At 42.3% G+C, this 22,451-nt stretch overlaps 1 long non-coding RNA gene and 1 other non-coding gene across 2 annotated transcripts in view; one reads left to right on the forward strand and one right to left on the reverse strand.

Annotated features, from left to right (window-relative positions):
• Positions 1-1,910: 1,910 nt before the first annotated feature.
• Positions 1,911-22,451, forward strand: part of LOC116567797 — a 46,466-nt gene continuing 25,925 nt past the window's right edge. Inside the window, exons 1-2 of the long non-coding RNA XR_004276337.1 lie at positions 1,911-2,278; positions 6,385-6,561. This is a non-coding gene — a long non-coding RNA (uncharacterized LOC116567797). The remainder of the gene's footprint in view (positions 2,279-6,384; positions 6,562-22,451) is intronic.
• On the reverse strand, positions 11,020-11,153 carry LOC116568384. Its single transcript, XR_004276591.1, has one exon. It is a non-coding gene; the product is annotated as a small nucleolar RNA SNORA70 (small nucleolar RNA).

The raw sequence follows: 22,451 nt of genomic DNA on the forward strand, positions 1-22,451 counted from the left end.
AGCTATATATTTGTTTTAAAAATGACTCGTTTCCTCATTTAAAAAAAAAAAAAAAGGCCTGTATCTTACAGCTTCTATCCCTGGCAGTTTGAATAATTGTTTTCACATCTGACTCCATATAACCTTCCCCAATATTTTGGCTTTTCCTGAATATCCATAGCAGCTGTCTCTGTCATATATTTTGGCATAAGATGATGTTTTTCCTAACATCCGAATTCCACATTTACTAGTTAGGGTTACACCTCTGGGGGTTCACAGTGCCAGGGTGAATTCAAAATCGTGGGATTTCTTGACACAACTTGGTGGCAAATCAGTTTGTCTGGAAGCCATGGGAAGCAGAGCTAAGTCAGTTTACTGGTAAGTGATTGAACATTTTTTTTTACAATGCAGATTACAGGGGCGCCTGGGTGGCTCAGTGGGTTAATGCCTCTGCCTTCAGCTCAGGATATGATCCCAGGGTCCTGGGATGGACCCTGAGTCAGGCTCTCTGCTCAGCAGGGAGCCTTCTTCCCCATACCCCCCACTGCCTCTCCTTCTGTTTGTGATCTCTGTCTGTCAAATAAATAAATAAAATCTTTACAATGCAGATTACAAATCTGATTTTAAAAAATAAAAATAATACTAAGACTGCAAAAAAATTTCTGCATTCCAACTCAAATGCCAGCCAGACTCCAGGAATAAACATATTATCAGCCCTTCTCTGTCTGCTGTATGGGACCCTTTGTTAGAAAAATGCTGCTGGATTTATTTCTCAGTCTTGTTTGCACACCAAGAGAATAACCTTCACGCAAACAGGGATTATCTATTACGCTATTTTGTTCTTTGAGCTGTACATCAGGACACATATAAAAGTGTGGTGTGGTTTTCCTCTCCCAGATAGGAATTTTACCAGCCCTTTTGTTATGGAGTTTGTTGTTGTTGTGGTTGAGATGTGCATCACAGGAGGGTGCTTTGCTGTATCCCCTTGTTGGGAGGAGAATGGAGTGGACAGAGCTTATTTAGACAGCTCTTGGAGAGCGTGTGCCCTGCCATGGTCCACCTGCTTTCTCCCTCCTGTATAGGACAGAGCTGAGCTGAAGTCCAAGCTGCCCCAGCCTGGACCCACTGGGGCCCTCTGGCCCTGCGTGATTGAAGATGCCCATTCACATCCCTGTAACTGGTATGAGACATGATTTTTTTGTTCTTGTGTGTGGGTTTTGTTTCTGTTTGCTGTTTGTTTTTCAATTTTAATTTTTTTTTTTTCCAGACATGCATGTTCCCTGGTTGGCAGCAGGCCCCCTGGCTGTATACTCAGCTGCTCGGCCACAGCCACTGCAACATTGTTTGCTGTGAAAACAGAAGTACCCCAAGCCCAGGCTACTTGGGCATTTATTCCGTAGAAACATATGTGCTGGGACACCTGGGTGGCTCAGTGGGTTAAGCCTCTGCCTTCGGCTCAGGTCATGATCTCAGCGTCCTGGGATCGAGCCCCGCATCGGGCTCTCTGCTCAGCAGTGAGCCTGTTTCCCCCTCTCTCTGCCTGCCTCTCTGCCTACTTGTGATCTCTCTCTCTCTCTCTGTCAAATAAATAAATAAAATCTTAAAAAAAAAACACACAAATGTGCTCATTTTTCATTTCAGCATTTATTAAACATGTACTTGGTGCCAGACACTTTTAGGGGCTGAAGACAGCACTGAACAAAAGACATAGTGCCTTTCTTTGCAGAGAACCCTAGAGGCAAGAGACAGACAAGACACACAATGAGTAAAATATGTGAAGGCCTGACTACAAAGGTGCTATTTGAGTAAAGACCCAGAAGACATACAGGAATGTACATCTAGGGAGTACCAACGTCTAGGGAGGGCATTCCTGGTAAAGAAGATGCAGATGCAGGCCTCATGTATGGCTGGAGCAGGCCTGACTACAAAGGTGCTATTTGAGTAAAGACCCAGAAGACATACAGGAATGTACATCTAGGGAGTACCAACGTCTAGGGAGGGCATTCCTGGTAAAGAAGATGCAGATGCAGGCCTCATGTATGGCTGGAGCAAAGCTGGGCCAGCAAAGGGGGGAGGGTGTGAGCTAAACAGCCCCAGGGCTACCACGAGAGGCATATCAGCTGAGCCCTTCTCCATTTCTCACTCTCCAGGACTCCAGGACAAGACTTACATGTCTCCCCTTTGCGGGTGGGGCTTTCTCATTGGAAATGCTGGAAGACGGGCCGCTGTTTCTGGTCACCTTCTCATCCGTCGCCACAGTTGTCTCCACTGCAGTCTAACACATTGGTCCCTTCCCCAGGTACCATGTCTCCTGGCTGCTGTATGCCTCTCCCTCTCCGGGGAGATTTTTAATTTTTTTTTTTTTTTTTTTGAGAACTTAAAAAAGTAAAGAAATCAGAGACCTTAAAATCTTTCTAGATTATTTTCCTGAGAATTACAGAGAACTTCAATCTCGGCAAACTAGCAAGTTCTCTTCGCATCCTTTCTCCGACCATCCTGTATCTGCCCAGGGTTTATTTGTTTATAATTTTTACAAGTTGTACAATATTGGGAATAGTACTTTTATTTTTTGTTGTTTGATACTGTCCTGCTTTGAATCCACTTCCACAGAGCCAAGATGACAGTAACAAAGAAGTGATCTGTATTTTGTTACTCCTGAAAAAGGCACTGATCTGGCCAGGAATTTTAAAATATTCTTAAGTACTCTTTCAAACTTAAACTTACCACACACCCTCAGTATTCGTTCATCAGTTATGTTTTCCAAAAGTTCATATTCATCTCTTTATACAAGTTCTACAAAACAGTAAGGACCATGGGCTCATGATGAAATTGGTTAAATTCCAGCCCTATAATCAGTGTGGGCTACAGGTATGCATCAGTCATACCCCACAAGAGGTCCACACATGACTCTTAGTGCACCAAATGGGTTGTGCAGAAAACATGACATTTCCTAATTTTCTTTGTATTAGCTTAAATGCATCTGGAAGCTTCTTCACCACACAGTGTTGTGCCAGTGACCTGGGAGTCTTGGTCCCTCTGGGTCATGGTCTGCATCTGTGCCATGCTTGGCATGGGTGTAGATGGGAACACATGGGCCATCTGTACTTGGTGTCCAGCATTTCCATTCTGAAGGGCTAAGAAGTCAAATGTAAATCTCTCTTAACCCCGGGACCCACCAATCTTTATCTCTTTCCCATCCTCTGAGTTTACCTCTTTTTCTCTTTGGTCTTAAAAGCATTCGTCTTGGGGTGCCTGGGTGGCTTGGTGGGCAAAAGCTTCTGCTTTCGGCTCAGGTCTTGATCTCAAGATTCTGGAATCAAGCCCTACATCGGGCTCTCGGGAGGCCTACTTCTCCCTCTCTCTCTGCCTGCCTCTCTGCCTACTTGTGATCTCTCTCTGTCAGATAAATAAATAAATAAATAATCTTTAAAAAAAATAAAAAGGTATTTGTCTTTATACCCCCTGGGGCTCCTAGCATCCTTTCTGTAGGTAATTTAGATGTTTGCAGAAGACACAAGAGACTAATCAAAGTGACTTCTGTTTTCTGCTTTTAAAACTCACGCAAGGAGGGGCGCCTTGGTGGCTCAGTCAGTTGGGCATCTGACTCTTGTTTTGGCTCAGGTTGTGATCTCGGGGTCGTGGAATGGAGCCCCAAGCTGGGCTCTGCCCTCAGCATGGAATCTGCCTGTCTCTCTCCCTCCTCCCTTCTGCTCACATGCACCCGTGCTCTCTCTTTAACAAATGAAATCTTTTAAAAAATTAAAATAAATAAAAATTACTCAGGAAAGAAATGCTAAAGACTCACCTCCTTGCCTGAAGTGAGATGAAAGGGAACATATAAGGGAATAGAAACAGGTTAATATTTCCCTAGGTTATCCTGCTATCCGGCTCTCTAACTCCCTCTTGTCCCTTGGCCCTCTCTCTCAGGAGTAAGCCTCCTTGTTCTATGGGGCAGGGGCTCTGTACTCTGTACAGGTGAGACACCACATTGTTCCACCTACTAAATCTCTAAATCCTTACAACTTTATTGATATATGGCAATGTAGCTTCATAGCCAGACAGTTCAACAATGTCCAAATGGAAAAGTCAGCATTGTCACTGAGAGTCAACACTTTCCAAGGGCTTGGGAGGAGATAGGAAAGACAGGGAAAAATTAGTCGTAATGGGGAAAAGAATAACTTGGAGTCTAGAACTGTTTCTGAATCTTTTGTTTTGGATAACATAGGGAATACAGATGATAAGGTGCAAGCATAGGTAGTATTAATGAGTCAGGTACTTGAGAATTTTACAGTAGAAGAATCTGGAAGAAAACCAAAGGTGAGGAAGAATTTTTAAAGCCTATTCACTTGTGATCTCTGTTCTTCTAATATTGTTCCTGTCCTACTTTACTATTCGTTAAGATACTCTTCCTGGAAAGATATGAGAAAAGCTTCTGTAAGGTAATAAAACTGTTAAGGAGAGGAAAGAATAGACAATTGATGAATTTTGCTGTAGCTTGAAAATTTTGCCTTTTTATCTGCATGTGACTAATAGAAATGTATGATTATTATTTTAGAGAATTTTGGCCAGAGATTATGGGAGACTTTCCCCTCTATACCGAGCCTTAATAATTCCCTTATTCTTCATATAAGGCATGAGCAAAAAGATTCAGAACATCAAGAGACATACACTGGTCAAAACGGTTATTCAGCAAAGTTTTAATTTTTTTTTTTTAAGGATTTTACTTATTTATTTGAAAGAGAGAGAGTGAGTACGAGCAGGGGGAGAGTCAGAGGGTGAAGAGACTCCTGACTGAGCAGGAAGCCAGATGGGGGGACCTGCCAGGACCCTGGGATCATGACCTGACCCAAAGACACACACTTAATTGACTGAGCCACTCAGGCACCCCCTATTTTTTTTTTTTCATGGTACTATTAACTAATAATCAGATGGTAACTGCTGGTGAGGTATTCCCTCCGCTTTTCAGAATTCCCCACAGTGGACTTCCCCTTGGAGGAAACCTGGGCAAAAGGAGCATGAGAGTTGGCTTTGGTACAACTCTGTGGACAGGCCTTTAGGGTAAGAAGCGAACTGACATCCTTGTTTATAACTAATAATTGCTCATGATGTTATTCAATTACAGATTTGTCTATTTGGGGCACCAGGCACCATAAATATGGTTCTCCAATACAGGCATTGCAAGTATCAACCACGCATAATTTCCGAGAGGAGAGAGAGGGAAAGAGAGAATAGATTTATGACTTTTGCATCCCATTTCATGCCTTCTCTTGTTGAACTGCATAAATTATCTCTTTGGAAATAAATAGCACAGGCTTTGGGAACACTAATACAATCAAGCTCATCCATTTCTGGATTAATGGATAGTCACGTGACAAATGGCCAAGAACCTCATCCCAGAAGTCGTATTTTCCAAGGATTTCTTGCCATAGTCTACCCTTTGCTTGCCTGACTGCAAACAGAGGACTTACACAATTCTAAGTTTCTATCATCCAACGCAAAATGAAATAGGAAGGCTGTTTTTTGCCTCTTGTGGCAATAGCACAGGACCAGTGAAATAATGACACCTGGCTTACAACAGCAAGTCTTTGAAGGTGCTGGTCATGGGACTTTTTCCCACAGCAGCCTAGTGACCACCATTTAAAAAGTATAAACTGGGGGCACCTGGGTGGCTCAGTCACTTAAGCATCTGCCTTTGGCTCAGGTCATGATCCTAGAGTCCTGTGTTGGAGCCCTGCTCAATGGGGAGTCTGCTTCTCCCTCTGCCTGCTGCTTCCCCTGCTTGTGCTCGCTCTCTTTCTTTCTCTCTGTCAAATAAATAAAATCTTAAAAAAAGTATAAATTGTTTAAACCCATTTTTAAATTTAATTTTCAACACCATGGTCTACTTTGTATTAGTTTTTCACATAGCCCCAAATAAGATTGTTAAATTTCAGTTGATCTAGATTATGATGACATGCAAACTGAGGTAGAGCCAAGTTTACCTCAGCCTGGTGGGTCCAAAGATTCTACTCCTGACTCATAAATTTTAATTCAAATACTATATGTTCCTTCTGAGAGGTATCATTTTTTCCCCCATACAATAGACTTGGTGCTTCTAATTGGAGGAAGGGACAGTCTGCATCCTTTGCTGACTGCGTCTCTCACGCGTATACTGACAGCTTTGGTTGGGTAAATTAAATGCACGTACATAATTGCCAATATACTGTTAGAATGCACTGTCCAGGCTCCCCCCACTGTCAGAAGTCAGCCACTGCAGTGCATATTTCCGTTTAGAGCAAAGGCAGGTATTTTTATTGAACCAGGACTTCCAAAGTGAGCCAAGAATTATGTAAATCATGCTGATTCCATATGGAATATATGCATAGTAAGCGTCCCCTTAGCAATCTGTGGTTTCGCTTTCCGCAGTTTCGGTGGTGGTGGTGCGGTCGGTGGTGGTCCACGAGCCGACGATCCTCTTTCTGACGAATCATACGAAGGTCAATAAGTAGTCTAACTCTACGCCGTCGCAATGCCTACGTCATTCACCGCGCTTCATCTGGGTGTGTAGGGATTTTCTTCTCTCATGTCGCCGCTGCAAGGAGGGTGAGTGTAGTCCGATATTTTCATAGAGGCCACATTCACATAACTTTTGTTACAGTATATTGTTATAATTGTCCTAATTTATTATTAGTTAATGTCTTACTGTGCCTAATCTATACGTTAAACTTTATCACATGTACGTATTACAGATAAGAAGAAAAAAAAAAACAGTATAAAGAGGGTTCCGTATGATCCCGGCATCCACTGAGGGTCTTGGAACATATTTCTTGTGGGCAAGGGGGACCTACTATCATGTAGATTAATGAGGATGTTATAAATTGAATTGCTTTGAAGAAAAAAAGTGAACTGATATTTATAGGAATCACATTTAGACATTGTAACTTCTTAAGCAGGTCTTAGACCCAGTTGAGTCTTGTAAGTACCATTTTTTGCACAATCTGATTGGTGTATAATTGAGATACAATAAACTGCACATATTTAAAATGTATAATTTGATGAGTTTTGACATATGTATATCCCTATAAATACAATCCAGGCGATGAGCATACCATGAGCCTTAAAAGTTTCCTCCTCCACTAGGAAACTGTTGATCTTCCTTCTCGCCATCACTATAGATTAGCTTGCGTTTTATAAATTTCACATAAATGTCTGGCTTCTTTGACTGCACACTGGTTCCTCTGTGTTGCTGCATGTCCATTTCTTTTTCTTGCTAAGCAGTGTTCCATTGTAGGGATATTCTACAGTTTGTTGATGGACACTGACCTGTTGATGGATGTTAGAGCAGTGTCCAGCTATTACAATAAAGCTGCTATGAACATTGATGTACAAACTTTGTTTGGACATATGTTTTTATTTCTCTTGGGTAAATACCTGGGGGTGGCATGACTGGATCATCTGGTAGCATATGTTTAACTTTTTCATAAATTGCCAAACTGCTTACCAAAGTTTCTCTACTATTTTATATTCCCATCAGTGAGAGTTGTAGTTACTCCACATTCTTTTTTTAAGATTTTATTTATTTATTTGACAGGGAGAGTGCAAGAGAGAGCAAGAGAAGGGGGAAGAGGGAGCCTATGACATCTGCTGAGCAGGGAGCAGGATGTAGGGGTGGAGCCCAGGACCTGAGTTCATGATCTGAGCCAAAGGCAGATGCTTAACTGACCCTCCCCACCCCACCCCCCAGGTGTCCTGTTACTTCACATTCTTGACTTGTGGCCAGTCTTAAAATTTTAACCCTTCTAGTAGGAGTAGTGCCATCTTCTTGTGGTATTAATTTAAAATTTCCATAATGATAATGATGTTGAGCGTTTTCTTAGGCATTTTTTTTTTTTTGCCACTAATTTTTTTTCCACTGTGTTTATGGGTATATACCTAAGTCAAAACTTAAGAAACTCTTGTTTCATTTTTTGAAGTATTTCTTCAGGTCTTTTGACCATTTTTAAAAATTGTTTCCTTATTACTGAAGAGTGAGAGTTCCTTATATATTCTTCATAAAAGTCCTTTATTAGATATATGTTTGCCAATATTTCCTCCCACTCTGATGCTTGTCTTTTCATTTCCATAGCTGTGGCTTTGGAGAACAGTTTCTGATTTTGATGTAGTCTGGTTTATCAATTTGTTCAGTTTTAAATTTTGATATAATCCAATTTATTAATTTGTTCTTTATGAATAATAGTATTGTATCCAAGAAACCTTTGCTTAAACTAAAGTCACAAAATTTTTCCATTGTGTTGCTTCTAGAAGCTTTGTAGTTTAAAGGCCTTTAAATTTGGGTCTATGACCTGTTTGGGGTTAATTTTTTTATATATGGTGCAAGGTACGGTTTAAAGTTCATGGTTTTGCAAATGGATATTCAGTTGTTCTCCTGCCATTTGTTGAAAGAACCATTTTTTCTTTACTGACTAGCCTTTGTACCTTGTTGAAAATTATTTGTCCATAGATATGTGCTTCTATTGTTGGACCCTCTTCTGTTCTGTTGATCTACTTGTGTATTTTAAGTCAGCATGACACTGTTTTTGTTACCATGGCTTTGTACGTCTTGAAATCAAGTACAGCAAATCATCCAACATTATTCTTCTTTTTCAAGGTTTATTTGGCTGTTTTAGGTCCCTTGCATTTCTATAAGAAATTTGGATTTAGCTTCTCAATATCTACAATAAAGCCTGTGGAAAATTTGATTGGGTATTATATGGAATGTATAGATTAATTTGGGGAGAAATTACATTTTTTGACCCATGAAAAAGGCATACCTTTCCATGTATTAATTTTAAAAACCTCTCAGTAGTGTTTTGTAGTTTGATAGCAATATGTACGAAACCAACAAAAATCCATAACATAGCCAAAAAACACCATACTTTACAGATGTTTTACTTTTATAATCTTTAAAACTGTAAAAAGCAATATGAGATTATATTAGAAATTAGAAAAGCCAGAAACAATCTTAAAAGCTTCTGAGGCAGTCAGGGAGACACAGATCATCTGCAAAGGAGTAAGAAACATCAGATTTTGGAACTGTAACCCTAGAAAGTAGAAAAGTGACTTTTAACTTAGAATTAAAAGCATTAATTTACTAAGCTAAAGATAAGAAAAATCAATGGCCAAAGTGAAAGGAAATTTACTTCCCACACAGCCCTTTAGGATATATTCAAGCAAGGTGAGAATACCAAGAAAAAAGAGGGAATGGAATACAGGCAACAGTGGCTCCATCTTGGGAAAGCAATACCAGGGGCTCTCAAGCTGGCAGCAGGTGGAGAGGAGGACCCCAGAATGGAGCAGGATGACGGAGGGCTTGCAGAGAGACTCTATAGAGAACTAGGGGCTCAAAAGAGTACTCGATCCCTGAGTGGCACAAGAGGTCAGGGGGAAATGTCAATATAAAATAAAAGCAAACAAAAGAAGCAAGAATTAGTAGTTAGAGGGCGCCTGGGTGGCTCAGTGGGTTAAGCCGCTGCCTTCGGCTCAGGTCATGATCTCAGAGTCCTGGGATCGAGTCCCGCATCGGGCTCCCTGCTCAGCAGGGAGCCTGCTTCCCTCTCTCTCTCTCTGCCTGCCTCTCCATCTACTTGTGATTTCTCTCTGTCAAATAAATAAATAAAAAATCTTTAAAAAAAAAAAAAAAGAATTAGTAGTTAGAATTTCAGGAAACATAAAAAAAGCTCAAATACAAAGGAAATGTAATGATAGAGAACATTAGCTCTACAGTGAAAAATACTGTACCAACTCATCTGTATGCTTTTAGAATCTTATAGGCTGAGCATTTGGGACTTAAATATAGCTATCGAATAAGGTAAATGAGAAAGCAAATATAATCAGAAGCAGAGAGGTTGGAGAGAGGAGGAGGGGGCTCAAGGGAAATATGGGGGACCTGAAGTCTTCATGCTTGAGGATGCTGCTTAGTGTGGATGGGAACAAAAAAGAAAGCTGTTAGTATATCCTCTAAGTGACGTAGGTTTCCAAGGAAGGACTAAAAATGATGAATCGGAAAGATGGGAAGGGGAGGTGGCTGTGTGCTAGGGACGGGCCCATTTAGGTAAGATGGCCTTAGTGGGTGCCAACAGTGCCCTGCCCAGATACCTGACCCTGACCACAACTGCACACAATGACCCTGTGTCCAGTTAGGCTTCTGCATTTCTTTGCTTTGGAGTTTCTCCTGCTGCTGGAGCTCACTTGGCTGCCCATTTGACAAGAGTAGCTCTAAACTGCTGATACTGCGCACAGTTTTTCACTGGCTCCCATTTCTGCACTGGGCTCTAACTCTAGGTTCCTGTAGTGGCAGCTGGTTTGATGCCTACCCTTTCCTGGCTTCCTTCCCTGCCTCATTGTATTTCCCTATCCTGTCCAGGAATACCTTACCTTGTGGTATACTTCAGAGGGAACACAAACTGAAATAGTCCACTACCAATAGATCTGGTCATAGCAGCAAACACATTTTATTTTGAGATTACGGAGAAACATAGCAAAAGAAGCATTTAACAGACCAACAAGTAGTTACTTCTAGGGAATAGGACTACAGAAGGAATGGATAGAACAGGGGACTGATGCCTTCAAATAGGTACCTATCCATGTGCTACTTTATTTTTTGTCAGGAAGTAGGATGTATTGGTGGGCATGGATAGGGAGGGGGCAGTGCCAAGGTTCTTGTGAGTGCACAGCCCTCCATTTGTCCAAGGGGCCACAATTAAGGATGTATTTGACCCTGCAGCCATCTGGGATGAGCCGCTTTTCAGCTACCATGTCTTCAAATTCATCCTCATTAAACTTAGTAAAGCCCCACTTCTTGGAGATCTAGATCTTCTGGTGGCCAGAGAACTTGAACTTGGCCCTGTGTAGGGCCTCAGTCACATGCTCCTTGTTCTGCATCTTGGTACGGATGGACACAATGACTTGACCAATGTAGACCTTGGCTACTGCGCCCTGGGTCTTTCCAAAGGTACCCCACATACCTGTCTGCAGCCTAGATTGGAGATAACAAGTTGTCAGACCTCAATGTCTACTGGAAAGGGCTATCTCCAAGGTCCCTTCGGGTAACCCATAAAATCAACAGGCTGTTTACACTACCAGGGAGGCTACCATTTGCAGCCATGGCACACTGGGCCCCCATGGAGAAAGAGCACAGTTGGCTTAATTGGCTGCAGACATGTGCTACTTTAACATAAATTTAAAACAAGCATTTAAAACATCAAGCAAACTAGAATACTGTGAGGAATGGGACCAAAACAAGAGAGCACAAACATATCTGCATGCCCTGGCCTGGGATCCAGCTCCCAGTCTCTTAATTTTATTTGAAAATGTCAGTCATTTTTGAATGGCATCCATAAACTGGGATAAATTATTGCATGGATTTGAACAGCCGGAAAACATTCTCTGTGCAGAAAATTCACATGTACAACTTTAATCATAATAATGGGGGTTAAGTATACTTCCCACCTTGTGTTTTCACAGTGTAGGAAAAGACACCCAGAATACATTAGTAACCACTGTGGTAATGGGATGGGACGGTTAAGTAAAACAATACCTCATGAGGCACCACTTTATGAAGAGGCTTTATATAGGGCGCCACTGTGTAGTTTTCATTTGTAGGAAGGAACGTTTTGTGTCTTGGGTTTGCATATTGTTTGTAAATGGTGTTGGGTATTCTCTGGATAGTACACCATGTCCCCAACGGAAACTACAGCCCCAGGGCTCCATTTATAGAAGCGGTTCTTGACAGCCACGAGGACCTGGCAAAAGACTATTTCAAGAAACCAGCCTTGGCCTAGACCTTCCACTAGGTGGCAGACTTCCCCCAGTTCTGCCGGCTGCAGGCGCCCGGCAGAGGGACAGAAAGCCTCTCTTCGCGCTGCTTTCTCCCTTTGCTTCTGTCTGGAAAATCACTAGGCTGCCTGGGGCCAGATTTAGATTTCCAGGACAAACCATCATTACCTTGTTAGAGGAGAGAAGGTAGGGTTGGTCTGTTCCGATTCCATGGGAGAAGGTGACAAAGAGGCCTTTTATATGCAACACTGGAGAGAGGCAGCTACTTCATTTTTTTAGACAGTTCTTCAAAAATTGAAAAATTCCATGTCTTACAAGTCCAATTACAAACATTGAAAAAAAAAACACACACAAGTATTACCGATCCTATGCAGGATTATAGTTAAATGTGCAGATATGAACACTGCGACCATAGGAGATATTTTGATATTTGTTTTCACAGCGTAATGAATCTTTTCTCATTTGCTTAAAATAATCTGAGAAGTGTTCTCATAATTCCAGCTTGAAGTGCAAGGGCAGTAAAATAAGTATAAAAATAAAATAAAACAAATAAGCAAAATTGAATTTGTTCCATTTTCTTTTAGGGATTTTGTTTGTTTGTTTGTTTTAAGAAGTTGTTTTCATTGATTTACATAGTTCTCTGGTTGACATGTGTTGTTTGTATTGTTGTTTTTTAACGATTTTATTTATTTATTTGACAGACAGATCACAAGTAGGCAGAGAGGCAGGGAGAGGAAGCAGGCTCCCCCTGAGCAGAGAGCCCGATGCAGGGTTCTATACCAGGAACCTGAGATCATGACCTAAGCCAAAGGCAGAGGTTTAACCCACTGAGTCACCCAGGCGCCCCTCTAGTTGACATGTTTTGAAAGAAATACGATTCAGGTTTCAGACTGAGATTAAGATAAACATGTTCTGGTGTCCTTGGAACAATGAGTACCAGAAGAAGAATTTATAAGAAAATCAGGTAACTCAATCTGTATTTTTGGGTTAACCTGGGGTGTTCATGAATTCCATTAAACAGGTGGAAATATTTACAAATTCTGATCAGAGGAAAATAGAAAATAGGGTGGGGAAGATAACTGTTAGATTCAGTTGTGTTGTGGGGTCCCCCCCAAACTCACAGGGTCTATTAGATGTTTACCTGCTCCCCCTACCCGACCCCATTGTGGGAACTGAGAAGAGGTGCCAGACCCTGGCCTCCTTTGCCTCTTCCTTTCTCCTTCCTCCCCACCCACCACTTCTTGAGTGTTTTTTTAGTGATCCTTCTTTACTTCCCAGTTCTCTCTTTCCTCTTGTTTGTTAACTTAGCACTAAAAAACTGCAGACGGGTCACCCGTGAGAAGCCTGTACCCCATGGCCTGTATGCCTTTGCAAGAAAAGTGAGCAAAAATTGAAAAAGAAAGTCAAGTGATGAAACCAATCTTGTTAAATTGTTAAACTCCTTCAACCTGGCCTAAAACTGTGATGAGCTTCTCAGTTCATTTCCCTCAAAATTCACAGAAAAAATGTGCTTGAAAAGAAAACACAGAAGATCCGGAACTGAGATCTGGTGATATTCTGGCCAATTTTTTAGCCAGTGGTAAGGTTTTCTCACCAAATGATCACTATTTAAAATGAATAAAAAAGATTCTTATAAAAATGAGAAATAGGGGTGCCTGGGTGGCTCAGAGGGTTGGCCCTCTACCTTCGGCTCTGGTCATGATCTCAGGATCCTGGGATCCAGCCCCACATCAGACTCTCTGCTCGGCGGGCAGCCTGCTTTCCCCTCTCTCTCTCTGCCTGCCTCTCTGCGTACTTGTGATCTCTGTCTGTCAAGTAAATAAAATCTTTTAAAAAAATGAGAAATAAAATGAAATAAAAGTAAAGATTGAGATTATAAGGCTTGTTCATAGAACTAGAGCATAGTGATATAGCTTCCCAGTTTTAAGTCTTACTATTATTTATTTTGATTTGGGGATATTATTTTTAGTGTGTGATACCGATTCTGAAATCTACTTCATAAACTAATGGTTTTCACCAGGTCTCTCTTTTTAAAGCCCTAGCACAGTGACTAGAAAACTTAGTAGCTCATTAGAATCACCTGGGTGGGGGCCAGGAGTGGATTTTATTATTTATTTATTTTCTGGGTCCCCCCCCTCAAATTTTTATTTAGATTCTAGTTAGTTAACATGTATTGTAGTATTGTTTTCTGGCGTAGAATTTAGTGATTCATCCCTTCCATATAACACCCAGTCCTCCTCACAAGTGCCTTCCTTAATACCCATCACCCATTTAGCCAATTCCCTCGCCCTGCTCCCAGGAGTGACTTTTATTTTTTTTATTTTTTAAAGATTTTTTATTTATTTTATTTGACAGATAGAGATCACAAGTAGGCAGAGAGGCAGGCAGAGAGAGAGGGAGGAGGAAGCAGGCTCACTGCCGAGCAGAGAGCCAGATGCGGGGCTCGATCCCAGGACCCTGGGATCATGACCTGAGCCGAAAGCAGAGGCGTTAACCCACTGAGCCACCAGGCACCCCCAGGAGTGACTTTTAAAAGTTTCAGGTCATACCCCAGATCATTTAAATAAGAATCTCTGGGGATGGGATGTGGACACCAGAATATTTAAAGGCAGTGCCACCCCAGGTGATTCCCATGTACAGCCAACGCTGAAAACCATTGCAAACCAGTTGCCTCCTGACCATTGTATATAAATGATGTTATGAATGGTTGAGATGAAAGGATATCAAGAGGGTGATGCTCTCCAGTGCCCTCCTATGGAAAGAAGACTGGGAGGGAGAGCTGACAGGATTAGCTGACAGAAGAGGTGAAGTAGAGGTTTAACAGAAATTGTGGAGTCAAGTTTTTGATCTGAGAGAGAGAATGATAGCTGCCTTTTATTGAATGGGCAGACTGCATGAATCCCCAAAAAGGTGGGGCTGAGTGGGGAGGTGAAGGACTAGGTGTGGGATGTATGAAATTCAAGATGCCTTTGAGGTAGCCTAGGCAAAAATTCAATAAGGCTGTTCTGGAATCCAGGCTAGACACACACATCTGGGAGTCTTCAGCATGAAGGTGGTATTTAAAGCAGTGAGCTCAGATGGTTACCTAAGCAGTAAGTATAGGTAAGGGGCTGAAGACCAAGGCCTGATGCGGCTCCAGGGAGAGGTCAGAGAGATGACAAGGGAGCACCTGCGAGGTAGGAGGAAAACCAGAACATGGGGTGTGTTGGAGGTCACGTTAGGTAAGGCGAAGACTGAGAATGGACCCTTGGCTTTCATTCCATGGAGGTGGCCAGAGGAAGGAGAGGAACAGAGGTGCATGACAAAAAAGAAAATACTACCACAGCACACAGGATTTTCTCTAGCAGTATTGAACATCAGATAGCTTGATTAACCTAGGGTTAGGCAGGGTCTGAGAGCACAGAGAAGGGAAGGTGGAGATCCCTTAAGACGTTGGAATCAAAGGAGCATAATGGGAGGAGAGACTGTTGCATAAAGAAGGGTGTGGTTTGATGGCCCACAGGTCCTAAAGGATCTGAAGAACAGAGATGGTGGGAATGACCACAGATAACCTGGGAAGAGAAAGCTTGGGTGGGACTGAGATTTTGAGTTAGAACTCTAACAGAGAAACAGTGTGGGGTGAGAACAATTTTAGTGATCTAGCTACTTAAAGTACTTTAATGCATGAGAAGCAGTAACCAGGAAGTTGGGGAAAATGTTGATGACAAAGGGAATAAGTGGTCAGAAGGCAGGACCTTGGTGGAACAGCCCTTCAATGAGAGGGTGCATGTGGACAATTGTCTCGAAGTGGAAGACATCAGTGAGGAGCACCCATAGCCACCCTCAACTCTGCAAAGGGCCATGGGTGTCATCATGGGAGAGGCAGGCACTCCAAGGAAAGGGGAGGATGGGAGAGGCAAGGTACGGGGGTACAGAGCTTTATAGGCAAAGGTTTTAGGGAAGCTGATGAGGGGGAGCATTTAAGATATGTGGGGTTCATGAGTGGAAATAGGAATGTGAACAGTGTTGATGCCTGCTAGGCTCCCTCCTCTGTGAGATGGGGGCTCTTTAGAGCTTGTGTTCCCAAGAGTGCTGTGGCCAGAGGCAGAATTCAAAGAGGGGAGCAAGAAGGCAGAGCTGAGCAATTCCATCCTGGAGGGACAGCAAGTCCAAACTGAATCATCTGTCCACATTAGTGTGAAAGTATGGGGCCACGGCACAAATCCCAAATTCAGGGTGTGGAGGAACCTGGAAACTGAGTGGGAGAAATTGAGGGATGGGAAAGCAGGAGGGGGCCTGGGAGCATCCTGGAGACAGAGATGACCTGCTTTTGTGTGTGGTGACTTTTTAAATCAAGCCCAGTGAAGTCTAGTGTGGGTGGGCGGGGTTCATTTACAAGGGTGGGAATGGGATGAGCGGAAGGCATGGTTTTCAAAGAGTAGTAATTACTACACAATGACAAAATTAGAAAGAATGAGAGGAAATTAAATGTTGTAAAATAGAGAGGCTGTGCCTTTTGAATCAAGAATACCCACTTAAGCTGTTTGGTTATGTAATATTTCATTCATTAGGCATTGAATTACCTCTGGCTGTATGTACTGTTTCTGTGAAGTTAATTTTTATTCTATTATGAAAGAATTAATCAAATCCAATGAAAGAACATCTGTGCTCGTTACTATCTACAGGAGGAGGGGCATGAACCAAAAGCCTTTTTTGTGGTTTAATATTTTTGATTTCAGCTTAATAAAGAAGAGGAGCCTGGGGGATAAGAAAAGAGGTCAGGTTTTGCCTTTTCCACTTGAAGGACATAAATAGAACAAAAAGAAGTAGTGAGATGTAGACAGTTGTAAAGACATAAAATCAACCCAGAACATGCTAGATTTTGATAGGAAGGACCGGCAGCAAATATTCATGGTACCACTGAGAACAGAGTAATCAATTCAACAAGATTTTGCTGGTGTGTGCTAACTATTTCACAGAGCCTTTATTGGGCAATAGGCATATATAAAAAATACTTTTGGTTCTCAGAACTCAGTCTGTTGGAAAGACAGATGTGAAGAACACAAAAATTTCCATATAACATGAGAAGTGCTAGAATCTATTTTTTTTATTATTTTTATTAACATATAACGTATTTTTTGCCCCAGAGGTACAAAAGTCTGTGAATCATCAGGCTTACATACTTCACAACACTCATCATAGCACATACCCTCCCCAATGACTGTAATCTCTTTTTTTTTTTTTTTTTTTTTTTTAAGTAGGCTCCACATCCAGTGTGGAGCCCTGTGTGGGGCTCGAACTCACTCTGAGATCATGACCTGAGTTGAGATCACGAGTTGGACACTTAACCAATTGAGCCGCCCAGGTGCCCCTACAATCTAAATTCTAGTTAACACCTAACTGTTAAACAAATGGCTAAATGTCAGGAATGGAGATAGTATAGTCTAGAGGAGAAAATGCTGGACTGAGAATAGAAAACCTGGGTCCTCGCCCCAGCTGCGCTGCTAACCAACTGAGTGAGCTTCACCCAGCTATTGCTCTACTTGGAGCCTTCATTTCACCTCTGAAGTGAGTGTAGTTCAGTGCAATGGACTTTTTCAGCTCGAAAACTCTTATGATTCAAGTTGTTATAAATTTGGTGATATAAACCTATAAAAATAAAGAATTTTCCTAGAATAGTTGGCCTCAAGTATAACTCGGGTGTTTTGTTTTTGAAATTTTTGCTTCCTATTATCTTTAAGAATAAATGTGTATTCTTTAAGAGGAAATGCATGTGAGAAAGAACTTTGTAGACTTTTGACGTATAACAGTCACCTTTCTATTTATTAATAATCATGTTAATTTTCTTGACCCAGAGATCTCACATGTTTTCTTTCTCTCTCTCTCTCTCTTTTTTTATTTGATATATTACCCCAGAGTATGAAATCTTAGCAGAAGGGGTACTAAAATTAAATTAGCTCCTTATCTAAAGATTTAGATGCCCTGGTACAAACCTCTCAAGGATAATAAACTAAATCATTTCCCTATGGATGGTGAAGTTCTGGTTTGCATAATTATTTCCTCATGGTTTAATTGAAAATATGAACGATTGAGCACACAGATACCAGGGACTCTAATACAGGGTAACACATTTCCATCTTTTGTCTCTCTAGCCCTTGCAACCCGTAAGGCTTAAATGCAGCTAGAAATGCCCGTGAAAGACAGAGATGAGCTGAGACGTGGACTTGGGCCATTCTAGGGTATATGGAAGCCCTAGATTACTGGCCGTGAGACAGATGCCACTTTCCAGGGGTCTGTGGAGGGCAGAGGACCTCAGCTGTCTTTCTCTTCCTCTAAGGTATTCCTGGTCTTGCCTGTGAGCATCCCTCCGCAGGATCTGGCAGTGCCACCCAAGCATTCACACTCTCAGACCTGGTAGCCCGGGAATTGGATGGCTTTGTGAAAAGACCCTCCTCCTTCTGGGGAGGCGGCCACCTACTGATCTCTGTAGTTCAGAGGTGCAATCAGTCATCACCACTAGAAAGCCAGTGTGCCCTCCTCAGCTCCTTGTCTTTTCCCAAGTCTAGTAGATCATCTCTTACTTGGCTTTTGCCACCTAAATAGCCTTTCTTCTGGGTCGCGTTTGCTCTTTCTATGCTCACTGATGTAACTTCAGCAATAGCCTCTCCTGTTTCTCTGGCTTCCCAGCCATGTCCCCTGCACACCCACCCCCCACAATGTCACTAGATTCTCCAGCAGGGCATTCAAAGCCCCTCCTTTTTTGGCCGCTCACCCCTCCTCCTTCCTCACCCTTCAGCCCTCCAACTTTCATGTTGAGATTCCATGAATGGGCTGTGGTTCCCTGTTTCATCTATTTGCACGTGGCCTCCTGCTTGCCTGTACTGCCCCCCTCCTGACCTTTTAGCACATAATGTGTGCTCAATGTATGCATGTTAAGTGGGACTGAATTTTGTTTCATTCATTCTTTCCTTGCCAGCTATATGCCCCTTTATTTTTATTCTCATGTATATATTTCTAGCAGAAGAGAGAGCTTTTCTTTTGCTTTTCACACATATCTTAACAAAAACAACAACAACAACCATTTCATTTATTGTTTTCCAAAGACCAGGCACCATTCTAAGAATTTTACACACATGATTTTCCTTATTCCTCACAACAGTTGTGTGAGAGAGGTGTTATTGTCTTTATGCTAAACATGAAAAGGTTTAGCCTCAGAGATGAAGCAGCTTGACCAAGATCTGGCAGCAAACAGGCTTTGGAACATAGCTGCAGTCCTGGGTCTCCTGAGTGCAAATATATGCTTCTATTATCTTGCATCTGCCTCTTACTACTAGTTGTTGCTGTTTGTTGAATGTGCTTTGGCAACGTAATCTGGTAAATTGTTTTAAAAATGCACAGTTTTTAAAATGCACTGTGTGTGACTGTTGTCTCTTATTTAAAAGAAGAACATCACAGAAAGAGTTCTTTGACGGCTGATTCCCAAACCCATCCCCCAGCCACGAGGAAACTCCTGAGTTCTGTGTATAGTCTTCCAGACCTTTTCCTTTGCTTTTACACACACTGCACACAGATACAATGTCTTTGTTAGAGTAAAGAAAGCTATTTCTGCAGAGGGATCCTCAAATATAGTTTAAACTTTTAAAGAAAGTTGACATGTATGTTTTCTCACATAATGGTCCCAAGGTGAACAGTTCAGGTAAAAAGATGGCTTTGTCCATGCAGCCAATCACAGACCTTCCTGCTGTCTTAGCCTTCTAGGCATGATTGAAGCTAGGTCAAAGGTAGCTCTAAATTCCATCATCATGAAGAGAGGAAGCGCATGGAGGACCTCTCACTAGGTACTCTAAGGAATAGACCTAAAAGGGGCACACCTCACTTTTGCAGATGTTCAGCTGGTGTGATAGGAGTATCCCAGATTTTAAAATATTCTGTTGAATACCTTTCTGTACTGGGCAGTTGTACTTACTTACACAGTTGCCAGGAGGATATGAGAGTCTTCCAATCCTATAGTCTCGTTATCATTTGATATTATTGGGTTTAAGAAAATTTTTACTAGTTGAAAGGATGAGAAATGATCTCACTTTTTTCTGTTGAATTTTTTGGGGTATTGATTTGTAATTTCTCTCTCCATCTCAAACTAATCTTTTATTGGGGATATATACACCAGACAACTTTTCTCGGTCTTTAACTTGCCTATTAACCTTGTTTATGGTTGGCTTTCTCAACCTCTGCATGTTGAAATATTGGGCTAGATAATTCTTTGATGTGGGGTTGTCCTGTGCACTGTAGGTTATTTAGCAGTGACCCTGCCTCAGTACGTTAGATGTCAGTAATATCCAAACTCCCCTCCCCAGTTTTGGTGAGCAAAAATGTTTACACATTGCCACATGTTCCTTAGGGGGCAAAATTGTCCCAGTCAAGAAATTATTTACACAAAGCTTAATTCTTGGTCCAGTTATGTTAGTAAGGCTTTTTCTTATGATTTTGCTTTTTTGTGTCTTGTTTAAGGAAATCCATCTTAACCCAAATAATAGAAGCACACTTTTATTTTCTTCTAGTACTTTTATAGTTTATTGTTCTTTAAATAGGTCTTTAGTGCCCTAGAAATTAGTTTTACCTAAAAGGGGAGGTAGGGATCTAGATCGACCAGGCTCAGCCAGGATGCTGGCCACCTGCTCTGCTTCCTGGACAGTGGGACCGGGCAATGGCTCACTTTGCTCTCATGGGCATAAAGCCATGGCCACTGATGCCATAGCCTGAGGAGCCCCTTGTGCAGCACTGACTGACAAGGAGAGTCTGTCATAATGGCACCCTTGTTAGATGGGACCTATGGAGGCTCAGATTTCTCCAGTGGCTGACCAGAGTGGGCAAAACAAGGAAGTGGAAGAGAGTGAAAGCCCTAGCTGGTGGACTTCTGTCAAGAAAGAGAAGAGGGAAAGAGGAAATGCAGTCGTCTGTTTCCTTGCCTGTCCTCTTCTCATGGAGTTCCAAGATGCAGTGGTTTCATATGGCCTTCTTGGAGACATCCTGTGAGACCAAGAAATGAGCTGTGTTGGTTGCAAAGCTGTGGCCAGTTCAGTAACTCCCCTCCATGCATTAGCTCTCCCTCTCTCCCACAATGCAGTGCTAGCATATGGGCTTTTCCTGGGGTCTGTCTGAAGTAAGCATCTTCCTCAAACATATATCCCATATGGGTAACAAATTCCCCTGACAGCTTTTTATCAAACTCTTTTTTTTTTCCCCCCCACTTTGAATGTGACTTTGACTGCAAGTAACAAAAATTGCAGTTGAAAGTAGCTGGGTCAGGACTTGAGGGGTGCAGCTAAGGAACTTGTCTTGGGTGCACTTTTGGGAGAGGGACACCAAAAAACAGTAATACAGATTTATAGCATTTTAATGTAGTGTTTTAAAATTTCAGCATTAATGTGAAAAAATCTGTGATGAATAAAATATCAACAGAATCTGATCTTGCACCTGCTTCGTTTACTCACTTTCTCCTAATCCTGGCCCTTAAACAATAAGAAATTCCTATGTTACAAAGGAGAAATCTATAGGAAGAAAAGGGAAGGCTTCAGGCATGTTACAATCATCAGCTCAGTTGTGTCTTTCAGGACCCAGATTCCTTTCATCTTTTGTTCTGCTCTCTTCCACATCAGCTTCAGCCCAAGGCCAGTTTCAGCATCTGCCAAGGCTAGTTTCCCATGAGATTGCTGCTTGCAACAGTATTCCAGGAATGACATTTGGATGTGACTATGTGCAGAGGCAAAGAAGGGACACACCTTTGGTGAAATTCTACTCAGTTGTGTTTTGGACAAAAAAAGGGGAACTTTTGTGTGAACTAATTCAATGAGAGGTTTTCATCCCAATTCCTAGTTTAGCTTTCCTGAGGGAGACTGAGTTTGGGGGATGAGAATAATGATGCAAAAAAGTGAGACTTAATTTTGTGATTTGGGGGACACTTCAGGGAGACCAGATCTGAGTGGGCTCTGGGAGCTAGTGAGAGCACTGGGAGCTTTGTGGGGGGGCCCTCCTGCCAGAAGAGAGGGAGGGAAATGAGAGAGAGGTACAGAGGAAGGGAGATGAGGACTGCCTCTGGACAGTATGTAGGACATGCCCTGCTCCCTCCCCACCCTTCAGGGATCTTTGATAAGAGTCCCATTTCCAGGGGTGCCTGGGTGGCTCAGTGGGTTGGGTCTCTGCCTTCAGCTCAGGTCATGGTCTCAGGGTCCTGAGATCCAGCCCCGTGTCGGGCTCTCTGCTCGTTGGGGAGCCTGTTTCCCCCTCTCTCTCTGCCTGACTCTCTGCCTACTTGTGATCTCTCTCTGTCAAATAAATAAATAAATTAAAAAAAAAAAAAGTCCCATTTCCAAAAAAGCCTAAGCTGTCACTTTGTCTTCAGGATGGGGCCATTGTCTCAACTGTTCCAGTGCTATTTACATAGAAACCTGGGGATACTTTCCAAGCTGGCTAGGCAGGGTTCCAGGAAGAGTGATAGTGCTGTGTGTGTGTGTGTGTGTGTGTGTGTATTTCTGTCTCTGATGGCACTAAGGACTCACAGCGTGAAAGCCTCATTCTCCCTGTCTCCTGAGGGGAAGCCCAGGCCAGGTCTGGGTGGTCCTTTCTTGGTCACCTGTCAGGATGAGTTTGCTGGCCCTTTGTAGACTCAGCATCATTACCACAGTCTGGGGCTCACTGGACCC

Source organism: Mustela erminea, chromosome 10, assembly GCF_009829155.1.
Source record: "Mustela erminea isolate mMusErm1 chromosome 10, mMusErm1.Pri, whole genome shotgun sequence".
Lineage (NCBI taxonomy): Eukaryota > Metazoa > Chordata > Mammalia > Carnivora > Mustelidae > Mustela > Mustela erminea.